At 41.0% G+C, this 14,440-nt stretch overlaps 1 protein-coding gene across 2 annotated transcripts in view; it reads left to right on the forward strand.

Moving 5' to 3' along the window:
• MID1 (midline 1) overlaps positions 1-14,440 on the forward strand; it is a 246,440-nt gene that overhangs the window by 105,451 nt on the left and 126,549 nt on the right. The gene's annotated exons all lie outside the window — the stretch shown is intronic.

The raw sequence follows: 14,440 nt of genomic DNA on the forward strand, positions 1-14,440 counted from the left end.
GTTTTTTTTTTTAAAGACTTCTATTCACCTGAGGAGACAAAAGGAGCTTTTATGCTTGTTCTCGCAGTTAAAAGGCACAGTGGTTAAACGTTTTTGATTCTCACTGTTCATACTTTTACAACAACAATGTGTGGTTAGAACAGCCTTGTGGGAGCAAGGAAAACTGGCTGGGCTGTATTTTGAGACTGAATCAGAGATCTGTCCCACTTTAAAAACCCTTACCAGTCCACTTCCGAAACTGGCACTTAATATGTTATTATCTAGGTAAGCAATGGGTAAATAAGAGGAAACGAGGGAAGTTTTCTAGCTTCTTTTCTGTGTGGGTGTTATTCATTCAGCTCTCGGTGGGACTTTTACAGTCTGTGTTCAGGGAATGCATGTGTGAGGATTTTGCACCTGTAGTGCAAATGGAGCTTTTGTTTTCCACTCTCTTTCTGAAACCATGGTGGGAAATCTCAGCTTCCTTACACCAGTTTTCTGTAAGTTACAGGAGGTGGGAAAGGGTGAAGAGAAAATATAGGTGAAAAGATATTTGTTTCTCCCATTAGCAAAAAAAACCCAACAACTTTTATACCTCTTTAAAGAGAGAGAGGGGAATTCTTGTCCTTGCAAAGCAAAATAAAGGGCATTTTATATACTACATAGCTCAAGCTGGTCGGTTGGGTGCACGTAGTCATCAGAAATCATTATCACCACAAGAGGGTACTTTGGCACAGGGGGTTGCCAACGAGGAACAAGAAAACAGTTGAAATGTTACAGGGTGGCAATAATAAAAAGTAAAATGCTCCGTTGAACATACACTTTACTCTCCTGAAATATTTTTACCTAAAGCATCAGGCTTTAGCAGTAATTAAGATTCATAGACGGCGGGTTAAAAGAGCAAGGCAGAGAAGTCAGACGGGGCGGGAGGGGGGTTGGAGGGATGTTAATGCGTGCCCTCCCTCCCCCTACAAAGGAGGAGGGAGGTGGGGAAGTAAAAGAGGCATTCCAACCTCGGAAGAGGCACGGGCGGGCTTATTCCTGCAAGGCCCGACCTGTCCCCGCCGGTGCCCGCGCCCCGCCCCGCAGCAGCGCGGCGAGGGGTACGCGCCTTCCCGGGGCGGGCCCGTCCTGCCCCGCACCGCCCCGCACCGCCCCGCTGCTGTGCCGCGCCCGGGGCGGGGGGAGCGGGGACAGGCGGCTCAGCCGCTGCCAGGGTTTGTGTAAACGCCTGCCTGGGCGTGCGGTTTGTCCGCCCCGTGCCAAGTCAACGATTTAGAAGTATTTATCCGGGTTCGGTTGGCTTGTTGCGCGCAAGTGTTTTCAGTTTGGCAGGGGCTGCTAGGGCCGGAGGGACAACAGGGAGGTGGCAGTGAGGGGTGGGGGCAGAGCCACCGGGCCCATCGGCTGCCGGCAGCAGGCTGAGGTTTTGGTGGGAGCTGACGATTGTGGTGAGCTATGAACTAGCTGTACAAAACGCTGAGGAGATCCATTGCAGCAGTGGCTTAGGGGCAGGAGAGCCACGTGCAGCTGGAACCCTTCCTCCTGCTTCTGGGTTGACACAGGAAGGAGGAATATGCAGAAGGTGACTTTTCTGTTGGCTCATTTACGGCCCTTGTATTCAGAGCAACAAGTAACTTTTTTTACCTCATCTTCCCCCTTGTCCAGCAATCCCCCTTCTCCACAGTTTCCTCCGTACCTGTCCTACAGCCTTCCCTGCCCTCCCCGTGCTCCCCCATGCCTGCACCAGCTGGCTGTAAGGCAGTGAGGGGCTGAGTTTAACCCCCTCTTAACCAGCTTCTGGGAACAACTGCTCCCACTTTGAGAGGCTCTTGCTGGGAGCTATAGCTTAATTCAGGCTTGCAGAGTTAACCATCAGGCAGGCAGTGTGTTGCAGGTGTTGGAATGAAACCATGTTTTGGGCAGCCTTCACATACTGAACAGTAGCACACAGCAAGACAAATGCACTAATTTCCTTAATAGAAGTGCAGGAGATACTGTAGAAATTTAATATGCAGTCTGTAGGCTTGATAAAATTCAACCTACTTTACCTCTGTGCCAGGCCATTAGTCTCTACCAGGTAACCTGGGTTGCTGTAAGTGTTGTGTTGAGATTTGTAAATGAGATGGTATAAAGAAATAGTCATTTTTAGGTGATAATTGAAAACCCCAGCAAGAGGTGTCTCCTTGCTGTCTGATAGAATGATGTTTCATATAGGCCATCCTATCTCTGTACATGCGACACGTGGGAAAGTACACTGGTCACCCTGTACCTGTAAAAGTTTAAGCATCCACAGGAAATATACCCATTCAAGTGTTCTAGTGGGCTATAAGACTAGTGTTAGAAAGCAGTAGTGCAGTTTTTAAAGCTATCTTTAGCATAGTTGCAAGAAAAAAACCAAAACAACACAACAATTAACCTGACAAGAAGAAATCCTTTGCAAGTAACAGGTTTTGTGCTTTGCAGAATACTTGGTTCAGTTTATTACTTAGAAGAAATTCTGAAGTAAGGAAAATTGCAAGTGATGGAAACTTCTGAGAAGATGCTCAGCCTTCATGTGGCAAAGTGACAGTTTCATATGTCTGGACATGGTTACATGGCTAGATTCCCCGAGTTTGCTGCAGAACTGGAGAGGGCACTGTGGGGTCTGTTTTAAGTTCCCCAAGCCTACTTCACAGAAAATAAAATGTTTAATGAATTTTAATACTTAATTTTCACTCACTTTCGTCCACAATATATCCTTGGAATGCAGCTTGTGGGAATGACATTGACAACAAATGCAACTCCTTATTTTGGCCTCTTCCTGTTGAAGTCCTATTGACTTTCATTGAGGCAAACTTGAGCCCTTTTTCACGTAGAGACATTCAAGGAAACAACTGTTAACTGACAGGCCACCTAAAAATGAAATCTTTGTTTCTAAGGCACATAAGGCCATTACAATTACTTGCCATGACTGCAGTCATGTAGCTTTTAGCGTGGATATAATTCACCAAGTGAGTAAATGCTGCATACAATGTTCACAATGCATTCAAAATTCAGTTTAATTCCCTTTCTTACAGCTGTTTAGATTCTTAGCATGTGTTTCTTATTTCCTATTTTCTTTTGCATGCCTTTAAAAATTCTAAATGTGTTCCTCAGTAGAAAAGCTGTATTCTTATCTTGGAGTGCTGTAAGCCTTAGCCTTGCTTTAGGAAGTTCTGTTTTAAAGTTCATCCTGGGACATTTTGCTGTTTGTTTGGTCTATAAGTGAAGAATGAGCATCTCAGAGAATGCTGCTTTTTTGGGGTGTGTGTACTGCACAGAGTAAAGAAAACAAGTGTAAAGACTCTGCAGGCTGGGAGTGTATCAGTTAATTAGCAGCTGGACATTGCTCGGTAGGAAGCCTGGGGAGGTTTTTTGTGCATGTGTGTATGTGTGTTGCCTGCTGCCTTTGATCACTTGTGTGGTAAATAGGCATGCAGGGTAGCTATAGCAACATGTGCTGTAGGTTGGTGGGAACAGAGGGGATGGGATCCCTGGACAAAGGGTATTTTGTTAGAGTGGTTGGTTCTGATTAGAAAAAGGTGGCACCAATCAGGGCATTTAAAAACATCAGTTTTGCAAGATGCAAATGGATGTTATCAGTTTCAAAGTGACGTTTGTTTCTGTAGCTCTGAAAGAGCCGATCAGATGGAAGATTGGGGAAGAAGGGGGAGGGATAATAAAAAGCAGAAGCAAACCCTGTCAGACTTTTGAATGTAAAAATACTCACACTGGATGTGCTTTTTCTGGTGTTAATGCACCACCTGTGCATTTTGCAAGAAAGCATTTGTAGGAAACAAATTACCACAGATGATGCTGTGGATAGTAGCCTTTTTAAAAGAGGGCATTAGAGTTGCAATTATGATAACCTGATGTTATGCAGTACATCTGATCCATTACCTTTTCCCAGTTTCTAAAAGTCCCGTGTACCATTTGTGATCAAAAGATACTGACTCTACCTATTTCAGCAGCCTACCTGTAGAGGTCAGACTTGAAGTTCTCAACATCTTCACTCGATAGAATTTCAACCTAAAGCTATACAAATGCAAACAGGCATAACCATTTTCCTCATTAACTTTATGAGGAATACTCTTAAAATAATGTTGGTTTGTCAGTGTTGGGCTATTGAGTAACACAGCATTATGCATTGATGGCAGCCTGAAATACATAAAAATTCAGCCTTGTCTCACACCTTGAACAGAGCCCAACCTAAAGCTTTTATTAGTGCCTGAATTATTTAGATGTATATCTCCCTTTCTCTGGTCCCCGCCAGGCCTCCTGCCTTTGATGAGATCTGTCTCCAGCTCTCTCCCTCCTGCCTGCCCGGCACTCTGCTGTGCTGGCTGCCAGCTTCCCACTGCTGCCCAGTCCCAGGGCTTCCATGCTGGGGAGGGACTGGGAGGCAGGCAGCGGCACAGAGGGCTTCAGCAGCTTCTAAGCTCTGCAAAAAGTTGTAAGACCTCAGATTCCCTCCGCAGAGTAGCACCAGAGGTAAGGGATCTGCTGCAGCCTGGGGTTGTGGAAAACTATCTGCTGGGAACGAGAAGCTCGTAACGGTAAATGCTCAGGGGATATGCTGAAACTCAGTAAATGCTTCAGCGTGTGAAGAAACCATTTGGCTGAGGGTGAGGACTAAGCTGAGAGAAAGGAGCAGACCTGTGTTCACATACAACCGTGTAAATAGCCTTTTGAATGTGTGCTGGAGTTTGTTTGAACTGAATTTCAGACTACTTAGGGTACTTCTTTCTTTAGCCTGTTCTTGGGTTCGAAGTCTTTTATTACAGTCGTGCAGCTTAGAGCTTGTAATGCTTTAGCAAGCTGTAAGGAATTACTGCATATCCCTGAGATCCCTGGCTTGCAGTGCAGAATCCACCCTTTCTGAAAGCTGGGAAAGGCACTAAGGATAGGAAGCTGATTTTTATCTCTTTTCTAAACAATAAAAATAGCTCTTAATTCTTTAAAATTCTTTCCTATTTGCTGTCATGTCATGGTTGTTTATCACAATTATTTATATCATCCCAGGGGGATGTGGGAAGACAAAAAAGCTGGCAAACAGGCAATGTTTGTTTGGCCCCAAAGTATATTAAAACTTTTTTGATTGCATAAGTGTTGAAATAGCTGAGTGCAAGAACAATTTTAAGATAGTAAAACAAATAAAAGAGAGTCCAGGCTTTTATTCCTGGCTTAGTGGGACAATAAATGAGGAGATCCACGGGGCTGATAGGATTTTTCATTGTAGCGTGATAGACTTTAATGAAAAGATTTATGGAGGGATATTTCACAGTCCCGGAAAGGAGCTGGTGACACGCTCTTGACAGTCACTTCACATTTTGGGGCATGGAGGCAGACATATTTCTCATGCCTCTGGCAGTGCTGACAGCCTCTGGTTATGCTGCAGCCTGGCCGCCTTGTGCTGGCAGCCCACGCACCTGCTGCGAGCCCACGGCATCGCCTGCCCGCTCTCTTCAGCACCCCTGCATCCTGAGCAGGTGCCCGTAACTAATGGCATTAACTTGGCTCTTTGGGCCTGCAGGTATTTAATTACTGAACAGCTGCAGCAGGAGCACTGAGGGGACCTGCCCCCCTAGACTCAGGTGAAGAGAGAGCTTGCTCAGGTGAGCCCCAGCTCACCTCTTCTGGGATCTCCCTATTTGTTTTTGGTGTGTTTTGTTTTAATTTGAATCTGTATTCTGAGCATTAGCTGAGACTGGTGTTTTCTTCCAAAAAGTACTGGGAAATCAGTATTTCATGGTAAAATGGTTCTCAAAAGAGTAACCATCTGTTTTTCAGTGGTTATCTTATATGAAAACATAGTCCCTATTTTTGTTTGTTTGGGGTTTTTGGTTTGTTTGTTTTGTGTATTATGTTTTTCTTCCTGAGAGGTAATGGGAGACAAAAAAAAGAAAACTAAAAGAGGAGCGCTACACATTTTTATATATTCATATATATATTTAAAACTGGAGTTGCCAAATCAAATCACTCCATGATGAGAACATTCATCATCCCATTTTCAAGGTACTCTTTATCACCAAACAACCTTCAAATGTGTTGAAAGGGGTATTATCATTGGAACATATTGGGTTTCCCCCCCCCCCAAGGTTATGCCCATAGAGCAAAACCTGTATTTTACAGAAAAATGTAAACTCTATCGACAACTTCTGCTTTGTGGACCACAAATCTCTGCCTCTGTCTTCTACCTCAGCTTTTTTCCTCCTTCCCAACCATGACAAATCATGTGCAATTATGGAGCTTAGATTTTGTCCTATATGCAAAGTTACACTATTCCCCCACACTTAGTAGCACCTATTGAAACAAGTGACCTTAAAGAGTTAATTACTTTATTTCTAAGTGGATAACCTCAGAAGTATAGTTTAGGCAGAGATTTCAAACTGGCAGTTAAGGAGTTCAAAAGTGCACTATATTGTTTTGGTCTAATTAACACAACATGGTGATAAGACATTAAAGCAGAATGGCAACACTATGCATTGATAACAGGGGACATTAATGCCTGCAGACACAGTCTACATTGTAAAAAGCTGGAAAAAAAAGGCTTATTATGTTAGATAGGTCAATGTGATTTGACCTAGTTTTGCTTTGCTGCTTGGAAATTATGTCAGTATTTGTTATGTCATCTCCTTGGATGAGCAATTTAACGTCCTTTTTCCATTGCGGTGTTGTCCTAATATTTTATATATATTTACGTACTCTCTAAGTGGATCCTTCAGGCTAATTCTAGAGATGTAGGAAGAACTGATACAAAACAAAATATCCTAAAACTGGCTTTTCTTGTATATATTTCCTCTGTGCAAGAAAAAGGAGTGCATTTAGTCACAGCAAAATTATAGCTACAAATTCTGAAGAGTATATTGTCCCTTTTGCGTGTAAAGCCCATTAAAGTTTATGAATAAAGAATGACTGTGATAACTCATGTAGCCGTGTATGCCTTTCCCATGCAGGTTTTGCTAGAAAACAGCATTTTTAGCTCTGCCTGCATGCATATATAACATAGAAAAGATTAAAGGAATAATTCAATATATTTTCCTTGTGAAATGTAAAGTCTCATATGAAGTCATCAGTATTTTTCTTGGAAAAACTGAGGTTGTTTTTAGTCTTCAACAAAATCAAAAGGACTTCCCTTCATATTTGTATTTATGCTGTTGTGTGGCTTTTTGCTTGTTGTTTTTTTTTAACGTCCTACTATCTGGACTTGTAAGGCAAGACTTCTTGTTTGCCAGGACTCAAATTGTGATACATCAGGGAACAACTAGAGGATTAAATGCACTGTTCTTTGCTCTAATGGAAAAATAATTGGTTGCTGTTCCACCCAATTACAATAGTTTAGTAAGTGCTAGCAAAGGAAAGCTATCCACAGCTATGCCCCTTACTGGTGTGTAACCAGTGTAGGGTTTTGCAAGTTTTCACCTTTTGCTTCTTAGCCTTGCTTGATCCAAAGTGGGCAGATCTGAAGCCTGATTTTGCTTCTGCTGAAGTCAGTGGGACTGGAGAGATGGGATGAAATCCGCTTTCAAAACCCTGTGTTATCATAGTTATTTGAGAAGTATGTGAGTAAATTCACACTCTCATGACACATGCTGAACAGATCAGGTTGATCAGGTTGTTAAAGCAAACCAGGCTTTCCTTCCTCATGTTTGCTACAATTTTTATTTTAATTCATATTTTCTTGAATAAGACATTTTTTGAGGTTCAGCATGAGCTTGTTCCTTGCAGTGTTGAAACATTTTAATGAGATAAGAGACATACAGGTTCCTCACAATTTCTTCACAAATACATCAAATCTTCAAAAGATGCCACTTACTCAGATTCTTCAGCTCAAGTAAAATTTCAAATTGTAATAGCTATACTTTAGATGCAAATGCTCTTATATCCCTTGTAAACCAGCTTAATTGGAACAAAAGCTCAGTAAGAGTGATTGTTCAGAGGTGCCTCTTCTCTGCTATAACATTTACCCTTGATCCCTAATTAAGCCTCATTACCGAAGTTTAAAAAATCCTCCTACAACGTAACTCTCCTTGAATGTCTTGACTGCAAAAGAAACTGTGATGGGAGAAGTCTGCTATTGCCTCCCATGCTCCTCCTCCCTTTAAAGCAAACCAGTGTGTAAACTACTTATGAAAGACTAGCAATGACTGGAAATAAATATCATGTATCCCCAGAACAGTAGAAGCCTCATGTTTGACGGAGATGATGATCATAGACTAACAATACTATTCATACAGCTAGCAAGACTGTGCATGGGTAGGGATTAACAGAAAGTTCTGATTGAACTCTGGAAATTAAGTGGTCGAGCCTTCCCTTCAACACTGGTCACTACAGCAACTTATTCAATCAGTCTTGAGCATTTCCAGCACATGAGAGTCCATCACTTCCTGGGCAGCCCCTTCCAAACTCCAGCTGCACTCATGGGGAAGACTTATTTTTTTCTTATTTCCAGACATAATTTCCCTTAAAGCAGCTCATGCCTACTGCCTCTTGTCCTGACAGCAAGCATCCCTTTGAAGATAATAGCTGCATTTCCTCTATAATTAACTTTTTCCGTATTCAAAAAGTGTTATTAGATTGCCCTTGACCCTTCTCAAAACATGTGAAAGCAAATAAAGTCATTGGGAGAGGTCAGCAAGTATTTATCATGAGCCATCCAAGGCCAGTGGCATCCTGGGGTGCATTAGGAAGAGTGTGGCCAGTAGTTCAAGAGGGAGGTCATTCTCCCCCTCTACTCTGCCCTGGTGAGACCACATCCGGAATACTGAGTCCAGTTCTGGGCTCCACAGTTTGACAGAGACAGGGAACTACTAGACAGAGTCCAGCGAAGGATGACAAAGATGACTTGAGCATCTCCCTTACGAGGAAAGGCTGAGAGAGCTGGGGCTCTTTAGCCTGGAGAAGATATGGCTGATTAGGAGACCTTATTAATGCCTGTAAGTATTTGAAGGGTGGGTGTAGGGAGGATGGAGCCAGATTCTTTTCAGTAGATCCCAGTGACAGGACAAAGGGTAACAGGCACAAGCTGGGATATAGGAAGATCCATTTAAATATGAGAAAAAGCTTCTTTATGGTGAGGGTAACTGACACTGGAACAGGCTACCTAGGGAGGTTGTGGAGTCCCCTTCTCTGCAGATACTCAGGGCTCGCCTGGATGCAGTCCTGAGTAATGTACTCTGGACAATCCTGCTTTAGTGAGGGAATTGGACTAGATGATCTCTAGCAGTCCCTTCCAACTCTTGATAATTCTGTGATTTTGTGATTCTGTGAAGTTTTCCAACTCCTTTATAATCCTGGTAGCCTCTCCTGGATCCTTCCCAATTGCTCCACTCGAGGGGACCAGATATGTTGCCAATACTCCAGGTGTGTCTTAATAAGTGCCAAGTAGACTGAAATAGCCATATTTCTTGATTTATCGACTGTACTCCTGCTGGTGCAGCCCAGGAGGCTGCTGGCCACTTTCCCTGCCAGGGCACACCACTTACTGCCTGCCACCATCCGTCAGGTCCTTTTCAGCAGAACTGCTCCTCAGCCCATCAATCCCTAGCTTTTGCTGCTGCTTGGGATTACTTCTTTCCAGGTGCAGGACATCACATTTATCTTTTTTTAAAGCTCACATTATGGCTGAGTTGAGAAACTTACTTTACAATGTCCAAGAGAGGCTTCCTGGCCAATGTAACAAAAAAAAAAACAAAACTAAACCCAAACCTTTTCCCTCTTAGCTTGATCTTATTGCATGATTGCCCACAAAAGGCTTTAGTTTTTTTCTCCAGCATCATCTGTCTTTCTGGACCAGAAAATCCTGGGGTATTAGATCATGGATCTTGTCTCATTTATCTGTTTCCATGATTTTTTCTATTGTCTGTTTCTATGAATTTATACCTGTAAATATTGTAGAGGAGTTAGCTTTAGGAAGACAGATTGTTTCATGGTCTAGAAAATCTGGAAACTGTTACTGGAGAAAATGGGTTTGTGTAGAAATGCACTTTCTTTCCCTGCTTGTCTTGAGCTGATGGGGTAGATATGCCCCAAGAGAGCTCAATAATCAATGGTGATGATTTTTTCTCTAGGGCTTTCTTGAGTTTTCTGACTAATTCCAGTACTTTCTCCTAGTCCAGAAATTTTTTTTGCTCTTTGGATCAAGTCTTGCCTCCCAGCCCTGTCACTGCTCTAGGATTTCTATTACTGCTTCTTCCCTGTCCCCAGTTTTTTAGCTTCCATCTTTAACCTCCTGCTCTTTCCCCAGACATTTGGACAACACTAGAGCTAGCAGGAGCTTTAGGGTAAACCCGGAGGGAGGAGAGGGGTCTTGAAGAAAGAGTGGCAATGCCATCTCAATCCCTCTCTCTTCTTTTTGAATGTACTTTTAACCTCACTGGGGAGGTAGGTTTTGCCAACCTGCAGCTCTTGTCCAGGTCAGTGTGCAGCTGAAAATTTGAGCACGACAAAGAAAACTGGTAGCACTTTTTTCTTTTTTTTTTAATCTTCCCTTCCTTCTATCATTTAACTGGCATTGGAAATTTTCCTGGAAAATCCTAATCCATATTTTTGAGTCTTTCCAAACATCTTTTTGTGCCATTGGTTGGTTCTGTGCCAGGGGATGACTAAATGTGTTTGCCCTTTGAAGGTGTTTGAGAAGAGGTAAAGAAAGAAGAAAAAGAAGGGGGTAGCTCTGGCTGTTTGTGCACTACCCCTGTATAACAACAGCTCTCCCTTTTTCTTGACAGCAGTACATTTTAAAATACCAGAGTGCATTCCTGAGGCTAGACTAGGTTAGTCAGAAAATAAAGTACAGAAGAGAGGGACAGAGAGAGGTCCAGAGGGAAAACAACTATGTGGGAGAGGAGACCAGGAGGAGCCCACAGAGAAGGAAAAGATTACCAGGTATTAGGAAAGCAAAGGAAGGAACCTTTTTACAGAAATAGTGAATGAAACTTGTTTGAAAGTTTTGAGGCTGAAAACAGGACTTTTCAGTGCTATAGTATCAGAAGTTACCTTGGTAAGCACAGATACAAGATAGATGAATAGTTCATAAACTTTGAGAACTGGGAGGCAAAGAGAAGGAAGGCAGCAGACAGAATGGTAAGGAGGATAAAGACCACATCTGAATCCATACAAAGGGGGTTAAACACTCACAACAGCAGTTGTAACTTCCCATTCTTTCTCCCTTAAATTATATGACCTATCTCTTCTTGAAAGAACCATTCCTGAAGGTACCTGTCCTTTCTCATTGCAGTGTAAAGGTGTAATGGAGTTCTCTTATAAATCCTCTGGAAAACTATTTTCCTATGAAGCTTTTCTTTCTAATGAGTATTAAAAAGAGACTACAGTATTCTGGGGTGTTGAGTTTTTAACATCTCTAGAAGTAGCTAAAAATATAAGCCTAAGTTTTCTGGTCAAACTACAAGGCTTTTGGCTTTTTTTCAATCTTGAGGTCATTACATAGTATGTGTGAATAAACATTTTCTACCAGACAGTGAAACATTGCATGTACCTTACTAGAAGGATACATAATCCATTAAAAAGTCAAATGTACCAATAACTGTATACATCTTAATTTCTGAAATTTGTAAGCCAGACTTCTGTGACAGCATCAAGGTAAAAATTCTGGGAACTCTTTTACCATAAGGAGCTGTTAAAAAGAGCTTCATTCTACTTTTAATCCTCATGTTTTTGTGGATGTTCCACTGTATGAACAAAGATTCACCCCGCAGAAGTGACAGTTTGCCTTTTAGCAGACAGAAAAATAAACCCGCGTTGCTTTACTTTGCAAAAGTCTTACTCCCCAAAACCAAAGTTTTTCCCACACAATTTCATGACTGCAATTGTACGGGAAAGGCTACATTTTATTATAAAGACATTTGATGTTATGATACATCATCTCAGTAAAAAGTACTATGAAAGATGTGACACTAGCTAGAAGCTTACATGATATGGACAGATATTGTACAATTCTATACTTCAGGCCAGGTGTAAGTTCAGCCATTCAGGTTTAAAGGTGACTGACTTAATTTATTTTTCCAGCTTTGGACTGTTTCATTTGAAAGTCTCATGCAAAAACTTACCCATTAAAGATTTTTAAAGTACGTTTTGATGTGCTTTGCTGGGCAGGTATATACTAAGTAGTATTAGGGTGGCATATGCACTATAACAAATCAAGAGAGCTTGAATATTTAGTAATAATTACAATAGACATATGTTTACTTACTCTGTTGTTCTTGTGTTGGGTGAAAAGGTTACACATGTCTTCAGGTGATAATGGACAAATTATTTAATTAATAGGGGTGGTTTTGCTCCAAATCAGAAGGTCAAGACTCTTTGCCTAGTGTGTAGGAAAGAATGATACTCAATTAACACCCAGAGGAAATTTCTCTGAGTTTATTTTGGCTGCTCTGTAGTTGATAACTCCCTTGGCTAATGATGTGCCCGGCTCCATGTCAATCACCATTTGCAGAGCTTAACGCCGAATAGCAGTTATTGGTCACATATGTTGGCCTGTCAACTCTTGTTTTGGAAACAGGGTGCAAAATAGCACATGGGTAAACTAGCATTTGGGGTTTTTTGTTTCTAGTTTGTTTTTGTTGAAAGACTTAAATTTTTATAAAAAGGAAATATGGTGAAATCTTAGTGAAAGTCTGCTTATATGAAGGAAAGGACTCTCCATGCCACACTACTTCATTTTGTAGGCAGGAGAAGTTTGAGAGAGACAGGTTAGGAGAATGGCAATAACTGAATAAAATCCCATGGCTGTTGCCACTTGTACTCTAGGTTGACAGGCAGGTGCCATATGAGGAGACTAATGATGTTAAAGATTGTGTATGGATAAAAATTATGATCTAACATAATACCTTTGATTGTTGTTGATGATACACACTGCTGGATAAGCTTGTTTCTGTAGAGAATGGGAGGAGAGGATGTTTTTTGTGTCAGTCAAGTACTAGCTGATGTGTGGTCCAGGGCAGCTATGACATTCTGGTGTACTCCTGCCAAGACAGTTGCAAATCCAGCCAGCTGAGACGAACTGTAAATCAAGAAAGGGAGCTGGACAATGACCTTCTGGAGAGCCTTTGGAAAATTTTGTCATGCCTTGGTCTTATCTGAAATGGGATTGAAAGGTGTTTTGAAGTGTACCTGCAACCAAAAAAACGCCACCAACCAAAAACTGACCTTCCAAAACCAATCAACCCACTAAACCTGTTTCAATTTCAGATGACAGAACCCCAAAATAAGGCTAAGTTACTGTAATTTCAGGTATATTTGGTCTGAGTAATTATTTTATTCAACTCAACTACATTAAATAACTAAATATGCTATTCAACATACTATATGTAAACCAAAAATATTTGTATTTTATGCCAAATTTATCAAAATAATTATTTTTAACTTGTTTCTTAAAATACTCTTGTAAAATGTGTATATTTTGATGAAACTGAACTTCTTAGCAGAAAGCTGTTCTATAAAAAAAAATATCTATTCCTGTGATCTATGAATAAGACTGAAATATTTGTTGGAATTAAGATATCTGTTAAAAGAGGAAGTGAAGAATTGACCTCAGTTTTAAAAAACATTCTTTCCTTGTGAAATTTTGTGTCAAAACAGATGATATTAAAGACATCTTATGAAATGTAAAATAAGAAACATTTTAATGCTTGTGTTTGTTGAAAAACAAGTTTCCATTAGTTAGAAGTGCTTAATCCGATCACATTTCCAGGCCTCAGTAATAACAGAATTGGTCTATTTTATAGTCAGAGGATTACTATTATATTTTAGCTGTTCTGGAAGAGAGAGTCATATTATGGTGGATAAACATTCTTACCCTAGACAATAGTGAGGATCTTGCTAACTACCTTAAAGTAAACATTGCAGGTACCTTGTTTCTTCATAGGCTTTTATAACAAGGTAACTAACATGTTAATTTTTTAAATTCTTCTTCCTTTACCACATCTCTATCCAGACAGACATGCACATACCATTCTAAGAAGTGAAGAAAAAAGGCTTTAAAGGTTGCATTAGGCATCAACAGCAGGTTATGTTCAGATATCACTCAGCGGCTGTCCTAAGGCAGAAACTGATGCAAAATTCAGTAGTGTTATGTAGATATGAACAAGGGACCAATGCCAGTCTTCTCTGATTATACACGTGATTAAATGAGTCATAGTATCTCATAAAATATTTAAAGGAGATGGCACAAAAGATCAAAAGCCATAAAAGCCTCTAGAATGACTCAAAATGAGGGAGATAAATTGCTAGTGTCCTTGCACTAGTAGGAAATTCTTTTTGAAGAAATTGCAAATGATACTAGGAAGTGGACTATGCTCTTACTGAGAAGGGTTGCTCCCCAGATCAATCCCTATCTGACCTGGGGAATTTCCGTGTAAACTCTAGATGCATTATCAGTTTAACTTTGAGCATGTAAGATGTGTTGACCGCATTTTCCAAA

Source organism: Apus apus, chromosome 1, assembly GCF_020740795.1.
Source record: "Apus apus isolate bApuApu2 chromosome 1, bApuApu2.pri.cur, whole genome shotgun sequence".
Classification (NCBI taxonomy): domain Eukaryota; kingdom Metazoa; phylum Chordata; class Aves; order Apodiformes; family Apodidae; genus Apus; species Apus apus.